Source organism: Zootoca vivipara, chromosome 14 (assembly GCF_965207765.1).
Source record: "Zootoca vivipara chromosome 14, rZooViv2.hap1.1, whole genome shotgun sequence".
Taxonomy (NCBI): Eukaryota; Metazoa; Chordata; class Lepidosauria; order Squamata; family Lacertidae; genus Zootoca; species Zootoca vivipara.
In genome coordinates, this window is record NC_142597.1 from 32,599,046 (window position 1) to 32,615,372 (window position 16,327).

Sequence of the window (16,327 nt, forward strand, 5' to 3'; positions counted from 1 at the left end):
GTTTGGGGAGAATTCTGGGTGGTAGATTATAGACTCTTATATGCATCCCCAAACTCTGAGTGGCAAAAGACTCCGAGGTTGCCTGCACTTTGGTTTCTTTGGCATGAAGGTCAATGGAGACGGTGGTACCTTTAGGATATTTTTATTTACACACATGTACAAGCAGAGCATGGGACGCAGGTGGCGCTGTGGTCTAAAACCACAGAGCCTAGGGCTTGCCGATCAGAATATTGGCGGTTCGAATGGGGTGAGCTCCCATTGTTCGCTCCCTGCTCCTGCCCACCTAGCAGTTCGAAAGCACGTCAAAGTGCAAGTAGATAAATAGGTAACACTCCAGCGGGAAGGCAAACGGCGTTTCTGTGCGCTGCTCTGGTGTCGCCAGAAATGGCTTTGTCATGCTGGCCACATGACCCGGAAGCTGTCTGTGGACAAACGCTGGCTCCCTCGGCCAGTAAAGCGAGATGAGCTCTGCAACCCCAGAGTCGTTTGTGACTGGACTTAACTGTCAGGGGTCCCTTTACCCTTCACATTTACAACCAGAGCATAGTGTCAGGGACTGGGCAGAGGAGAAATGGTGGAGACTGCCTCCCCATCCTGACCCTTCCAGGGAGGAGGAGGAAGAAGACAGTACAGTAGTATCTTGGTTCTCAAATTTAATCCGTTCCGGAAGTCCATTCCAAAACCAAAGCGTTACAAAACCAAAACGTGTTTTCCCATAGAAAATGGATTAATCCATTTCAGACTTTTAAAAACAACCCATAAAAAAGCAATTTAACATGAATTTTACTATCTATAGAGACCATTGATCCATAAATTGAAAGCAATAAACAATGTACGGCAGTCACACAATCAATCAATCAATCAATCAATCAATTGGTAGCTGAACTGGGTTCCACACAGTCACAAAAACAAAGCCGCAAAAACGCAAAATAAATAGCAAAAACGGACAGACCTCAATGTAACACTCAAATCGGAAGCATAACACTCAAAACGGAGCATGTTCGGCTTCCAAAAAAAGTTTGCAAACTGGAACACTTCTAGGTTTGCAGTGTTTGGGTTCCAAGTTGGTTGAGTACCAAGGCATTTGAGAACCAAGGCACCACTTTTACAACAAGGGTTTGAGGGATGTAGCAGGGGAATGACACGTTGTCATTAGAAAGCATTCCAGACCCTCCATCTCCCAGAACCTGACAAGCCTTAAAAAGAGGAGAGCAAAGAGCTCGAAGACAGAGGGCATGTAGCAGCACCCGTAGAAGTGACAAATGAAGATGTGGGAGAGACCACGTGTGTGTGTGTGTGTGTGGAGATTCACTCGGGACAATGCCATTATCCAAGAGGCTGGGTTCTATAGCCTCTCTCTGTAAAGATTGAAATAAAAAAGGACGGTAAGAAACTCCCTTGTCTTTATACTTTCCTGGGCAACCAGCCGGGGGCCGCTGACAGCATCCTGACACAGTATGGAGCATCTCACAACATTAATGGTCCCAAAGATCTTGCTTCTCCATTAGATTTCTAGAGAAGTCCCAAAGTTGAGCTTAGGCTCAGCACAGAGCCAAACATGGCTGTTTCTCCAGCTTCTAGCATCACTCCATGTTCTCATATATACCCAGCCCTGCTTTGGCCTCTCGTTCTTCATCTTAGGTAAGGGGAATGGGGATAATGCCTACCCCTGCTTCCTGGAGAACACCATGACTTAGCTTAGCAGGAGCTATTGCTTTGAGATGCTGATGCAAACGCTTACCTGGCCTGTTCTCATAACACTGGAATTTGTGGACACCCAATGAAACCGAATGTTGAAAGATTCAGGACACATAAAAAGAAAGGACTTCTTCACACAGCACATAGATGAACTGTGGAACTCACTCCCATAAGAGGCAGCGATGGTCGACATAATAATAATAATAATAATAATAATAATAATAATAATAATAATAATAATAATATTATTTATACCCTGTCCATCTGGCTGGGTTTCCCCAGCCACTCTGGGTGGCTTCCAGAAGGATATTAAAATACAATAATCTATTAAACCTTAAAAGCTTCCCTAAACAGGGCTGCCTTCAGATGTCTTCTAAAAGTCTGGTACACAGTTGTTTTTCTCTTTGAAATCTGGTAGGAGGGCATTCCACAGGGCGGGGGCCACTACCGAGAAGGCCCTCTGCCTGGTTTCCTGTAACTTGGCTTCTCGCAGCGAGGGAACCGCCAGAAGGCCCTTGGCACTGAACCTCAGAATGATGGGGGTGGAGACGCTCCTTCAGGTATACTGGACCGAGGCCATTTAGGGCTTTAAAGGTCAGCACCAACACTTTGAATTGTGCTCGGAAACGTACTGGGAACCAATATATAAAAGTTGGACAGATTCATGGAGGAGAGGGCTATCGATGGCTCCTAGCTGTGAGGGCTATTCCCTGTCTCCACAGCTGGAGGCAATAACGCTTCTGAATCCCAGTTGCTGGAAGCCACAGGAGGCAAGAGGGCTCTTGTGCTTGGATCCGGCCTGTTGGCATTTGGGTGAGAACAGAATGCTGGACTTGATGGGCCAACTGGCCTGATCCAACTGGCTCCCCTTAGGTTTTCATGTTCTTTGAAAAAACAGACATTTCATTTAGCTATGTTGGTTAATAGATACATCTAGTTTTAAACTCATATTCAAATGCACCCACACATACACCCCCTCTTCCAAGTCCAACATTTCATTTATTCTTCCCCACTCACAATACTAACTTGGCCATTCAGCTTTATTCAAGTGTATTGCATTGTTTCACAAGCTGGCATTTCACCGCGTCAGCAAGTTCCCTGTGACTGGTTCAGAGGCTTGTTTGACCACCTGTGTCACATGTACCAAGACGTGTTGGCTCAAAGTTCCCACCAGCGCCCTCAGCCCTAGAGGAGGACTCTGTTCCTTTCATAAGGGCAAACAAAGGAAAAATAGCCTTCACCACCAGCAAAGCCAAAGGACGTAAATCTCAGCGGGTATGCTGGGAAGCTACGTCCTTGATGGAGGAGCACTGTAGAGATTGGAAAGCCCTACATAAAGAAAATAAATGAACTATCCTCCATGCACACAATATGCATGCTAAAAATAGATTAGATGTGAAAAATGAAACAAAAATAAACAAACCTGCACCCAGAGAAACAGGAATCGGTGACCTGTATACATGATGCAAACCGGGGAAATTATACATCATTTATCTTCAAAATAACTGAGAAACTTCAATTGGTCCAAGATGCAGTGGCCAGATTACTGGCTGGGGTTCCATTTAGATCTCGAATAACCTCTTTTCTAAATGAGCTGCGTAGGGTGCCAGTTCATTTCCAGCTCCAGTTCAAGGTGCTCATATTACTGTAAAGGTAAAGTAAAGGTAAAGGGACCCCTGACCATTAGGTCCAGTCGTGACCGACTCTGGGGTTGCGCGCTCATCTCACATTATTGGCCGGGGGAGCCGGCGTATAGCTTCCAGGTCATGTGGCCAGCATGACAAAGCCGCTTCTGGCAAACGAGAGCAGCACACGGAAACGCCGTTTACCTTCCCGCTGTAGCGGTTCCTATTTATCTACTTGCACTTTGATGTGCTTTCGAACTGCTAGGTTGGCAGGAGCTGGGACCAAGCAACGGGAGCTCACCCCGTCACAGGGATTCGAACCGCCGACCTTCTGATCAGCAAGCCCTAGGCTCAGTGGTTTAACCCACAGCGCCATATTACTGTATGAAACCCTAAATGACTTTGGTCCCCAATACCCGAAAGTACATATTTTTAGAACCCACCTTATTTCTGCTAAGTTGCTTTAAACTGTTTTTAATATGACATTTCAATTTCTGTAACCTACCCTGGGAATTCAGGGTGATGGTCCATTTGGCTCAGTATTGTCTACACTCCCTTGGCAACAATGACTCTCCAGGGTTTCAGCCAGGGGACATTCCCACACCTACCTGAAGCTACTAAACAGGATTCAAATTGTGTAGTTTTACATTGGCTGAAACATTTTACATCTGGAATTATAAATTGTGTGCTTTTAAGAGAACAGGATTTTATTTTTCATTACTGTCATTTTACAACTGTGTTTGAGATTAGTTTATCCCATTAGAATTCATTTGTTATTTTCATTTGTAAGCCGCCGTGCCAGATAAATGCCCCTAATTCAACCCACAGCACTGGAGGAAAACAAAACAAAACTCCTCATCATTATGAAAGATGATAACAATATCAATTCGCTTCAAAGTGTAATGTGACAAATCCAGCTACACACCTCGCTTTTGGTAGCGCAAACATTTTGAATTCGTTGTAAAATAGGCAGTATCAATCATGATTATACATCCACATGACGATTGGAGGGAGTTTGCGTCTCAACACCTGTTGCAAGCGGGGAGAGTGCTCTGTGACTCAGATTTTGCTTTTGGCATTTCAATGAGGAACTGGTTAGCTGTTGTGAGAACAGGATGCTGGACTGGATGGGCTCCCACTGGCCTGATCCAGCAGGCAGGCTTTTCTGGTGCTCTTATTTTCATTCATTTAATTTCATAGAATCATAGAGTTGGAAGAGACCACAAGGGCCATCCAGTCCATTTCTATGCCACTTTTCACCCGCATGACTCGCAAAGCCGTGTGCATACAATAAATAACAAGGACATCACGATGACAACACAAATCGTATAAAACAGGCATCCCCAAACTGCGGCCCTCCAGATGTTTTGGCCTACAACTCCCATGATCCCTAGCTAACAGGACCAGTGGTCGGGGAAGATGGGAATTGTAGTCCAAAACATCTGGGGAGGCCGAAGTTTGGGGATGCCTGGTATAAAATAACGAACAAATACACAGTTAAACAATTACAAACCATCAGTTCAACAACCACCTTCTATGAACCACTAGAGTGGTGCCTCGCCAGACTAATTTAATTTGTTCCGCGGGTCAATTCATTTTGCGAAAAATTTGTCTTGCGAATCGAGGTTTCCCATAGGAATACATTGAAATTTCTTTTTTTGCCCATAGGAACACATTAATTAAATTTCAATGCATTCCTATGGGAAACCGCGATTCGCAAGACGAATTTTTCGCAAAACGAATTCATCTTGCGAGTCACCGTCAGATCGCAAGACGCATTCGTCTTGCGAAAAATTTGTCTTGCAGGGCATTCGTCTTGCGAGGTACCACTGTATTAACAAAACAACTTAAAAATAGGCTCAAAAACAGCAAAACCACAAGGGAAGTCATATTATAAAATTCACAAAGCGTTACAGCACTTAGAACCCACAAAACAGTATTAACAACATTAGCAAACCAACAAACAAAATGAAACTAAGCACTGCTGAATTCACACTTTCTCTTTCTCTTGCCACCCCCACAACTCATAGTCTTCCACTCAGTTCATCAAAAGACACAGAAACATAAGGACCGTGGCAGCCATATAAATTGACCCCTTTCTGAAGGAGGATTGGTTGTTAAACACTCTGGAAAGTGTAATTCTGTGAGGGGAATAGGACAGGCATTCCAAACTGCGGCCCTCCAGATGTTTTGGCCTACAACTCCCATGATCCCTAGCTAAGAGGACCAGTGGTCAGGGATGATGGGAATTGTAGTCCCAAAACATCTGGAGGGCCGAAGTTTTGGGATGCCTGGAATAGGATGCTCCTGGCAACTCTCAGCACCCTTAAAAGACTACAGCTCCCACAGGCCTTTGCAGGAAGCCACGACTGTTCAAAGTGTTATCATGGCATTTTAAATGTATGTTGTGCTTTTACAAAAGCAATGTACACAAGTAAATAAATACATTAGCAGGATTTTTTTTTTTAAAAAAAACCCAACCACTTGTAATATTATAGGTAAGGTAAAGGGACCCCTGACCATTAGGTCCAGTCGTGACCGACTCTGGGGTTGCGCGCTCATCTCGCATTATTGGCCGAGGGAGCCGGCGTATAGCTTCCAGGTCATGTGGCCAGCATGACAAAGCCGCTTCTGGCAAACCAGAGCAGCACACGGAAACGCCGTTTACCTTCCCGCTGTAGCGGTTCCTATTTATCTACTTGCATTTTGACGTGCTTTCGAACTGCTAGGTTGGCAGGAGCTGGGACCAAGCAATGGGAGCTCACCCCGTCACAGGGATTCGAACCGCTGACCTTCTGATCAGCAAGCCCTAGGCTCAGTGGTTTAACCACAGCACCACCTGGGTCCCCCTGATATTATAGACAATGTACAAAAATCAGAAGTAATCAGAGATAAAGATTTTATTGACATGCATGAATGAGAATACAGGGACCAAGTATAATAAAGGAACCAAGGAACCAAGTAGTATAAAGGAACCAAGGGAGGGGGTGGAGGGAAGCCAGGGGATTCAAGTAATCCCATACTGTGGATTCAATGTGGATTGTATATATAGTTGTTTTAAATGTTTTATTTTTTTGCTCCCCCCCCTTAAAAGTAATGTTTTTGTTTTTGTGAAAATTAATAAAAATATTATAAAAATGAATGAATGAATGAATGAATGTTGTGAATGTGACCTGAGAGAAACCAAAACTGGCAGATGACTTGTTCCTGGGATGTGCCAGGGGAATTGGGCTCTCGTAGGCCAGGCCTGTTGATGCCAAGCATTCTCTCCTTCTCTGTGTGGATGACCTCATTGGTGCCCCCACACCCCCTGCCATCATCAGCCGGTGGAACCTGGACCATATTTGACTCTGGGGATTCTGAACCTTCTTCGTAGTCAAATGAGTTACCATCTATTGAATGGCTTTTCCCTGTGCAATTATTTACAGTACTGCCTTCCTAAATCTATAGCCGTATAGTCACTTTCAGTTTATCCTCATTTCCTTCTATTATTATTAACGATGATGGTTATTTCTTTCTGCTATTATTATTATTAATTGTTGTTATTTCTTGATTTCTTCTCCTGCGTGCCTGGCGCGACCCAGATTATTCCTTGCCTCTCTCTCCAACACCTACTGATCTTGGGTATATTATTATTTATCATCTTCATCCTCATCTAAACAGCAGCGCTGCGTTTCCCCCCCCGCCAAAGAATCTTTTCTTCCCTCCGGCACGTCCCCACCGGGACTTGGATTGGAGCAATTTATCTCAATTTGACCTGCCGGGCTCCTGGGCTAGTGATGTCACACAATTCAATTACAAGATGGATGGATTCCTTGCAAGGAGGAAGGGAGTGCTGTGGCGAGTGATTAGGCACAAGCCGTGTGTGTGTGTGTGTGTGTGTGTGTGTGTGTGTGTGTGTGTGATACTGAACCTGTCGCATAACATTGCAAAGTTTTCTCCTCCGCGAAAGAGGAATCTGTATTTCTATCTCATTTGCAGAGCTCTCCAAGACTCCTGTAGAATTTTGCTGTTTGAAGGGTTGAGCTTACCCTATCATTAGGGAATGTTGGTGTGGGTCGTGTGCTCGTGTGTATCTTGGGAGTGATACCTAGGTGTGCCCTATTTTTTTTGGGAGGGGTGCGGGTAGTGCTGTGGTCTAAACCACTGAGCTTCTTGGGCGTGCCGATCAGAAGGTCGGTGGTTTGAATCCCTGCAATGGGGTGAGCTCCCGTTGCTCTGTCCCAGCTCCTGCCAACCTAGCAGTTTGAAAACATGCCAGTGCAAGTAGATAAATAGGTACCACTGCGGCGGGAAGGTAAATGGCGTTCCCATGTGCTCTGGTTTCTGTCACGGTGTTCTGGAAAGCTGTCTGTGGACAAATGCCAGCTCCCTTGGTCTGAAAGTGAGATGAGCGCTGCAACCCCATAGTCGCCTTTGACTGGACTTAACCATCCAGGGGTCCTTTGCCTTTTACCTTTTTTACATAGGTGTGCCCTAATTTTTTTAATAAATAGAAATGTAGATTGGGGAGAGGGTATGGAGTGTCTCCCTCAACTGCCTCGACCTGTGGGGAAGCAGCAGTAGAGGAGACACAAAGGCGGAAGGGAAGCAGAGAGAGATGCAGGCAGAATAAAAAGTCTGTCTCATGGAATCCGAGATGTGCTCACCCCCTTTTGCTCCCCACAAGTGCTGAACGATGTCTCATTTTCTAGGGCAAGACGATGAAGGGATCTTAATCTGTCTTGGTCAATTTGGGGTTAGCTCACAGACTGGTCAAAGATTAAGATCATGGAAACTGATTGTAATTTTGGGGTCCCAAGTTCTGCTCCGAGGGTTCCTTTCAAGCAAGTACGCGTAGAGAGAAAAGCACCAGAGGCCAACAAGACGTACCCTCTGAACATCTGATGCTCTGGAGGGGAGCTCTGGCCTAGCAAACCACCACCGCTTACACAGTGGCAATTTGCAGTTTTTAACTCTCCTGAAAATTGGCCAGCATTGTAGCGTGAATTTCTCCGAAAGCAGTGACCAGGAGCCGTCTGGCCTCCACATTAGGAGCAGCTTCATAAAGGTAAGAGGTGTTTGGCAGTGGAACAGACTGCCTCAGGAGATGGTAGGCTGTCCTTTGCTGGAGAAACCCCACTTCCCAACAGCTCTTACCTTTGGGAAGCTTCTCAAAAATTGCTTCCCTGCCATATCCACCTGCTGCTTCCATTCCTGCCCTCTGAAGCAGCAGAAGACGATTACGCATGATGGATATTTGAGAATGGCTATCAGGACTCCCCTTAATCTTTTCTCCAGAAGCGGTATTGCAGTGATACTCTATTCCTTTCATTTTTGTAAGTTGCCCTGAATATTTATTAGAAATGCTGAAAATAGATAAGATAAATGCTTCCTGAATACCAAAGGAGTGCTGAGGAGGGATTTTTAATCCTTGTCACCAGCTGGTTCTAGTCAACGGCCAAACTGAGGAGGTGATGAGGGTGGGGGGGGGGCAGAGATCCCCTCCATATGTGGCCTCCTTAGCTTCTCTTTCTACATGTACGTGTTTGTAGAAAGAGCCATTTGAGCAAGAACTTGGGATCCCAATCAATTACGATCTGAGCACGAGCCATTATTGTGATGAGGCAGCGAAAAAAGGCTTACACAATCTTTTTAACAGAACCATAGTTTCCAAGTCCTGGGATATCATTGCTTCCCTTTATTCTTCACTAACCACCAGGAGGAGTGCATCCAATTCTGAGTGCCACATTTAAATAAGGATGTAGACACATTTGGACGGGTTGAGGGGAGGGCAGGAAAGATGGAAAACAAGTCCTAGGAGGAAAGGAGCCTGGATAAGAGAAGTTTCTTCAAATGCCTTGAAGGCCTGAGACATAGAAGAAAACAGATTTTGTGTGTGTGTGTGTGATTTAACACGCTCTCATATGAAATATTCCCAGGTGAGGTACAGCCTAAAAACACTCGAATAAAAACAAGGAACACATCAGTAGAATTTGGTACAAAGTGTCCCTATTTTCCAGGGACAGTCCCAGTATCTGGTTTGATCTTGGAATGTCCTACTTTTCCTTAGGATGCCCCTATTTTCATCAGAAAAATGTTGGAGGGTATGGAGTTATGCAATCCCTGAGCCAAGGAGATAAGTAACTATGCAACCTTTAGGAGACATCAGAAGACAGCCCTGTATAGGGAATATTTTTTAATGTTTAATGTTTATGTTTTTATATCTGTTGGAAGCCGCCCAGAGGGTATGCTGGTGGACAAAGGATCTCAGGTTCGAAAGACCTCTGTCTGAACAATACAGGTTTCAGAAGATGCCTTAAGGCAAGCGGGGATGGCCCTTCCGAATTCCTGTTGTCAAGGTATCTCACAGGCCTGCTGTGCTAAAGACTCAGCCCCTGGTAAACGTAAGCCCCTCTATGTGGCAGGATTCAGCCCTGCCCCTGCTCCTGCTCCTGAGGTTCTTCCTGAAGCTACCGCCTCCATTTGCAGGAAATATCTGCAAGACGTTTCTACGTGCCCAGCGGCATCCGATTTACGGATACTAGGAGACGGCAGAGAACTGACAGCTCCTTCGGGGCCAGATGACGGATGTCTTAATCACTGACCAAGAACGGTCAGCTCACCTGTCAGGGGAATGATATAGCGATTCAGTCAACTGGAGGAATGGAAGACAAACCTGGCACAGATCTGGAAGCTGTTTTCGTTCCCTCACTAATTGGTCGATCTTTTCTGTTTCCTGAAAATCAAGAGAAGTGGCCGTTACTGGTCTGCGGAGGGCACCACAGATGTAAACAATTTTCCCTGTGTAGTCTCTCGACCTGACCCGAATCTCCGGTTTTAATTGCTGTGATGAACACAAGAGCATAAGAAGAGCCAGCTGGATCAGGCCAATGGCCCATCGAGTCCAGCATCCTGTTCTCACAGGGGCCAACCAGGTGCCCCAGTGGGAAACCCACAAGCAGGACCACAAGCACAAGAGCCCTCTCCCCTCCTGAGGTTTCTGGCAACTGGTATTCAGAAGCATTATTGTCTCTGACCATGGAGGCAGAGCAATCACGGCTAGTAGCTCTTGATAGCCTTGTCCTACTACATGAATTTATCACATCCTCTTTTTAAAGCCATCCAAGTTGGTGGCCATCACCACCTCCAGTGGCAGGGAGTTCCAAGGTTTAATTATGCATGAAGAAGGACGTTATCTCCCAACACTCAGTTTCATTGGATGCCCATGAATTCTAGTGTTATAAGATAGGAAGATAGGGAGAAAATTGTTTCTGTATACACTTTCCCTATGCCATGCATTTTAATAAATTTATAAATTTCTATCAAGCCACCTCTTAGTCGCCGTTTCTCTAAATGAAAAAGGTCACAAATGCTGCAACCTTTCCTCATAAGAGAGTTGCTCCGGTCCTTCAGCCATTCTGTTGGAGCTTTAATAGGATTGCTTTAGTTTAGATTTTAATTCATAGAATCATAGAGTTGGAAGAGACCACAAGGGCCATCCAGTCCAACCCCCTGCCAAGCAGGAAACACCATCAAAGCATTCTTGACATATGGCTGTCAAGCCTCTGCTTAAAGACCTCCAAAGAAGGAGACTCCACCACACTCCTTCGGCAAATTCCACTGCCGAACAGCACTTACTGTCAGGAAGTTCTTCCTAATGTTTAGGTGGAATCTTCTTTCTTGTAGTTTGAATCCATTGCTCCGTGTCCGCTTCTCTGGAGCAGCAGAAAACAATTATTATGGATGCTTATATTTCAATGCATGCATAACTGGTTTTTATACTTCGTAGGCCACTTAGAAGCCTAGGATTGTGTCAAACTAAGTCTCAGACCCATAGAAATTAATGTACCTGTTACTTGCATCCATTAATTTCAGTAGATCTGCTCTGAGAATGACTAAGGCCTCACCCACACTATGCATAAAAAAAGTATCATACCACTTTAAATGACCATTGCTTCCCCCCAAAGCATCCTGGGAAGTGTAGTTTCTTAAGGGTGCTGAGAATGGTTAGGTGACTGCTTTTCCTATCATAGAGCTACAATTGTCAGACCATAGCTGCCAAGTTTTCCCTTTTCTCGCGAGGAAGCCTATTCAGCATAATGGAAAATCCCTGAAAAAAGGGATAACTTGGCAGCTATGTCCCAGACTTCCCTATCAAGCCATTCTGCAAATTTTAGCTCTGGTAGTGTTAGACCCTGGACATGCAATAAGCCCCACACCACCATTAAAAATTGGGCTTGGACTGGCAGGCTGAAACAGAGGAAGAAGATAAAGCAGGTACTTTGCCACCAGTCTGAGAGACACAGCATAAAAGGAAAAAGGGATGAGGAGGGCAGAGGAAAAAGAAAAGCAAACTTAGGCAGCAGTTCTTAAATAGCAGTTGTTATGAAAAATGTACCCCAAAATGCGTTGCCTTTTAAGAAGGACAGACGCGGGTCGGAAGCTCCAAAATTTGCACTAAGTTCAGCTCCGCCGGGAAAATGACAGAGACCACACGATGCTGTCAGGAAAAACAAACTGATCCCTTTATTGCAGAATGCAAAGCTACAGCTGTAGGGTCCCTGCCTCTGGAAAGAAGGAAGGAACCCCGGGAAATGGTGAAGTCCCCCTATATACCCTCCTGTTCATGCATGGAAATCTCTGGACTAGGAGGGAGGGGGAGACAAGGGCGACGGGTGGGAGATCGGATTAGCTGGGTGCGGAGATGACTTCTCCTTTCAGATGGAGAGATGTCAATCTCTCTTCTCCTGTCGTTGATGGTGCTCCCTGTTGTTTGGCAGGAAGGGCAATCAGTCGAGATGGGTGCAGAGGTGGGGCAGTTCCTGGCGATTTCCATGGGGTGGAAGTCCGCCCGGCAGTGTTTTCCTCCAGGCCATGGAAGGGTGGGCTACGTTGAGGATGGCAATTTATTTGAATAAAGTTGTTCCAGCTAATCCCTCTATTGTCCGTGTGTCCTTGAATGGGTATAGGGTGGTAGTAGGGCAAGGTTCAGGTGGGTTGGGATCATACAGGGTTCATACAGAAAATATACCTGGAAAACATACCTAATGCAGGGATTTCTAATTAAAAGGTAGCAGTCCTGACATATACAGTTCTAAGATATAAAACAGCAATTCTAATACAGAGGCAGCGGATAGAGATTTCATGGTAAGAGAACATATAATAGGCTGTATTATTAACTTGAGTAGAAAAGTTTAACTTTGGATTTGGGCGGTTTCCCCCCCCCTTCTGGAAACATTGTTTTGTTCTGGGCGGAGGGGAGGTGGAGAGGGGAAATGTGTGAGTTTATGCTAACTGTTGTGCATATGCAGATCCTTAAGCCTTCCTTCAGGCAGGGTCGAGTCCTAGCTGGAGGGGTGGGGAGACAGGGAAGATGGCATTGAACAGGATTCTGGGTATTGCAGCTGTCAAATTCTGTCACCCCTCTCTGTTCATTAATAATGGTGTCCTGCAACCCCCCCCCAATATGATTTTATAACAATTTTATAACACAGTCCTCATAATGACCAGCTGTTGGGGCACCAGTTCATGGGCAGGAAGAGCCCAATAGAGCTGTCTGAATGAACTGGTGTTCCTATCTCTTCCACTGAGGCAGCTTCCAAGCAGCAGTAAAGGAAAAAGAAAGATTGTGGGACCACCCCCAGCTAACCAATAAAATGGGGTGCACCACACCAAGTTGCTTGAAGGAAAGGCAGCATAGAAATGAAATGAAATATAATGAACTAATGAACAAACGGTAGCCCCAGGAGAATTTCTTTCTCCATTTAAAAGGGTATTAGCTTCTTGTACCTTCATTTCCTAATTAATGCCTGCATGCAAAAAATGAAATAGAATTCACCTCCACTTCCTTTTTCCAGTTCCTCCTTTGGTCGCTGTTGCAGAGCAGATGGTTTAAAAGGCAATTGAAACTCTCCCCTTTTCCAGAAATCATTTAAGCGAACGGTTAAGTGATTTTGTTAAAGGGGGGGGGGGGACGGATCTGTGTTTGCGCAGCAGCCTTTGAACTGGAGTTCCTTTGATGTGTCACAAGCGCAGAGGGACCATCGCCGTGTTGGCGGGTCTCCTTGGGACTCCAAAGGGCTGAGGAGATGAAGGCAACTCGGTGATCCATCAGTGCCGAACAGGATGAAAGGGCCTGGAATGGTGGAAGATGGGGAGACGGCAGAGGAAGGGCGGGGGGGGGGGTCTCAAAGGAAAACGGAACGGCCTCGCAAGTCGCAAAGCAAATTGGACAATCGCAGCCATAACTGGACACACCTGGAGTCAATATGAATAAACTTGGGTCTCACATTCTGAGACAATGTGACTTTTAGGTGATTATATACACAAATTGTGCCAATATCAATCAAATCCATGTGCCAGCCGGCAGCAGATTTTCAGTTAGCAACAGCTCCCCCCGCTCTGCTGCCCAGATGGATTTGGTAATCTGTATCTCTCCTCTTCTTTTGCAGCATTTGACTTGCATCCATCTTTGGATATACATCTCTTCAGGTTTTCTCCATGGTTCTCTGTTTAGCTTGTCCACCCAATGCATGGGTGGTGGTGCTCTCCAGGGCTGGGCTTGCCTATGAGGTGAGGCAGTTGCCTCAGGCGGCAGGCTGAGGGACAGCTGGGAAGAGCGACAGATCCTGGCCCTGAGGAGTGTGCCGCTTGCTGTCTTCTGAGCTTGTTGACCTCCTCCTCCACCTCCTCCTCTTCTGTTTTGGCTCAAGTGGCAAAATGTCCTGGGCCAACCCTGGCTGTCCTCTTGGTCTTTCAGAATTGTAGGGTCTCCATACTAACACTGCTTTATTCCATTGACCTGAGTTGTCTCTTCTTGTTCTTATTTTTTTCTCCTCCTCCTCCTCTTCTTCTATATTTATACTCTGTCTTTTCCCCTTACAGAGACTAAAGGCAGCTTACAGATAAACATTAGAACAGCTGAAACATGGGGTGGGGGAGAAGAGAGATAATTAAAAAACAATAAAACATTGATAGTGATATCGGCAAAAATCTGCCCTTATTCCCTTATTGGGTTCTCCATCGGTTGGAGAATATAACAGAGGCCAACCAGAAAAGTTTGAGAAGCAAAGCCTTTATTTGCTGTTGCAACAGGGTCCTTCCCCTCATGCAGGAGAACAAGGAAGGAACCCAGAACAAAAGAGAACCTCCACTTTTATCAGTTTTCCCATCACCAAGAAACACCCCCAATACATCATTCCTACATCACAGCTATGTAATCAATACCTCACAAAAAGGAGGGTTCAAGGTAGAAATCTGAGCACTTTTGACATCTCAACTCACCCCTCCCAGGTGTGAAATCCTAAACACAAAGAGAAATTAACATTTTTGTAAGAGTTGATCACTGTCTTTTGTTTGGAGGAGTCTTCCATTGTGAATGAGATGGCTAGCAGTCTGGCACCATTTATGGGGAAATGTCCAGTTGGCAGAGCCTCCGGCTGATAGGATTATGGCTCCCAAGTTGCTAGTCATGTGGAAATGTGTGTGTGTGTGATTCAGTGGGGTGGGGAAACTCCTACAACAAGATGGATATCACTTTAATTCTGGTCAATTTGGGAGAGTCAAAATGGTTTTCAGGCCTGTCTTCCTGTACTGTTTGCATGGTACATTTATGAACATTTATTATATATGTGTGACCTCAAAATTCTTATAACAATAGAATTAAAACTCTATCTCGTGTCTGTCTGTCTGTCTGTCTGTCTGTCTGTTTGTCTATCTATCTATCTATCTATCTATCTATCTATCTATCTATCTATCTATCATCTGTCTATCTGCATGGGACACGGGTGGTGCTGTGGTCTAAACCACAGAGCCACTTGGGCTTACTGGTCAGAAGGTCAGCGATGGGTGAACTCCCGTTGCTCTGTCCCAATTCCATTCCCCCCCTCATTAAATTTTCTGTTTTACAATTGAGAGTATTCATTTAAACAACCTTAAAATATCAATGGGGGTGTGTGGGTGGTGCTGTGGTCTAAACTACTGAGCCTAGGCCCTAGGGCTTGCTGATCAGAAGGTCGGCAGTTTGAATCCCCGCGACGGGGTGAGCTCCTGTTGTTCGGTCCCAGCTCCTGCCCACCTAGCAGTTCGAAAGCACCTCAAAGTGCAAGTAGATAAATAGGTACCGCTCTGGCGGGAAGGTAAACGGCATTTCCGTGCGCTGCTCTGGTTCGCCAGAAGCGTGACCCGGAAGCTGTCTGCGGACAAATGCCAGCTCCCTCGGCCTATAGAGCGAGATGAGCGCCGCAACCCCAGAGTCGTCCAAGACTGGACCTAATGGTCAGGCGTACCTTTACCTTTACAATATCAAATTGCCATTCTTCTTTGGTTGGGGCCTCGCTCGTTTTCCATTTTGGGCCTAACGAAACACTGGCCGCAGTAGTAGCATACATAAATAACATTTTTTGACACCTGGGAATTTCTGTCTGAATTATCCCCAACAAAAAGGACTCTGGTTTTTTGAGGGGTGGTGGTGGTGGGTGCTTTTAAACATCCCCCCCCAGTTCATTATGAATTATTTCCCAGTTCTCCCACATATTTATGCCTGAAACCTTCAATGAGCCTCCTCCACCCAGCACTGCATGGATTTGTGCCAACTTCCTCCTCCTTGTTCCCAGAATGCCTTGCCAAAAAACCCTCTGTGGAAAAGGACATCCTCTTTTCCTGCAGTGACATCACGCCATCCCCCGTTACCCTGGCAACCTCCCTCTGCGCCTGGCAGAGCCTTGTGCCTGGTTGATGACTTCCACTGAAGGACCAATGGAATGGCCATCAGCTTTATTGTTTCTTCAAGGACCCACCGTCCCCAGGCTGGCTTCATCAGGGAATTAGCTAGTGCTATTCGCAGCCCTTGTTAAATCCAGGAATCCATGGGTTTGCTCAAACCCTGACCTTTCACTAAATGGAGGGATTATGGGGAGGCTGCCCCCCCCCAAATTCACAACAATATCTTCAGTTAGCTTGGACCTAAACCATGTAGGGCTTTATCAGTCATAATCAGCACTTGGAATTGTGCCTGGAAACAG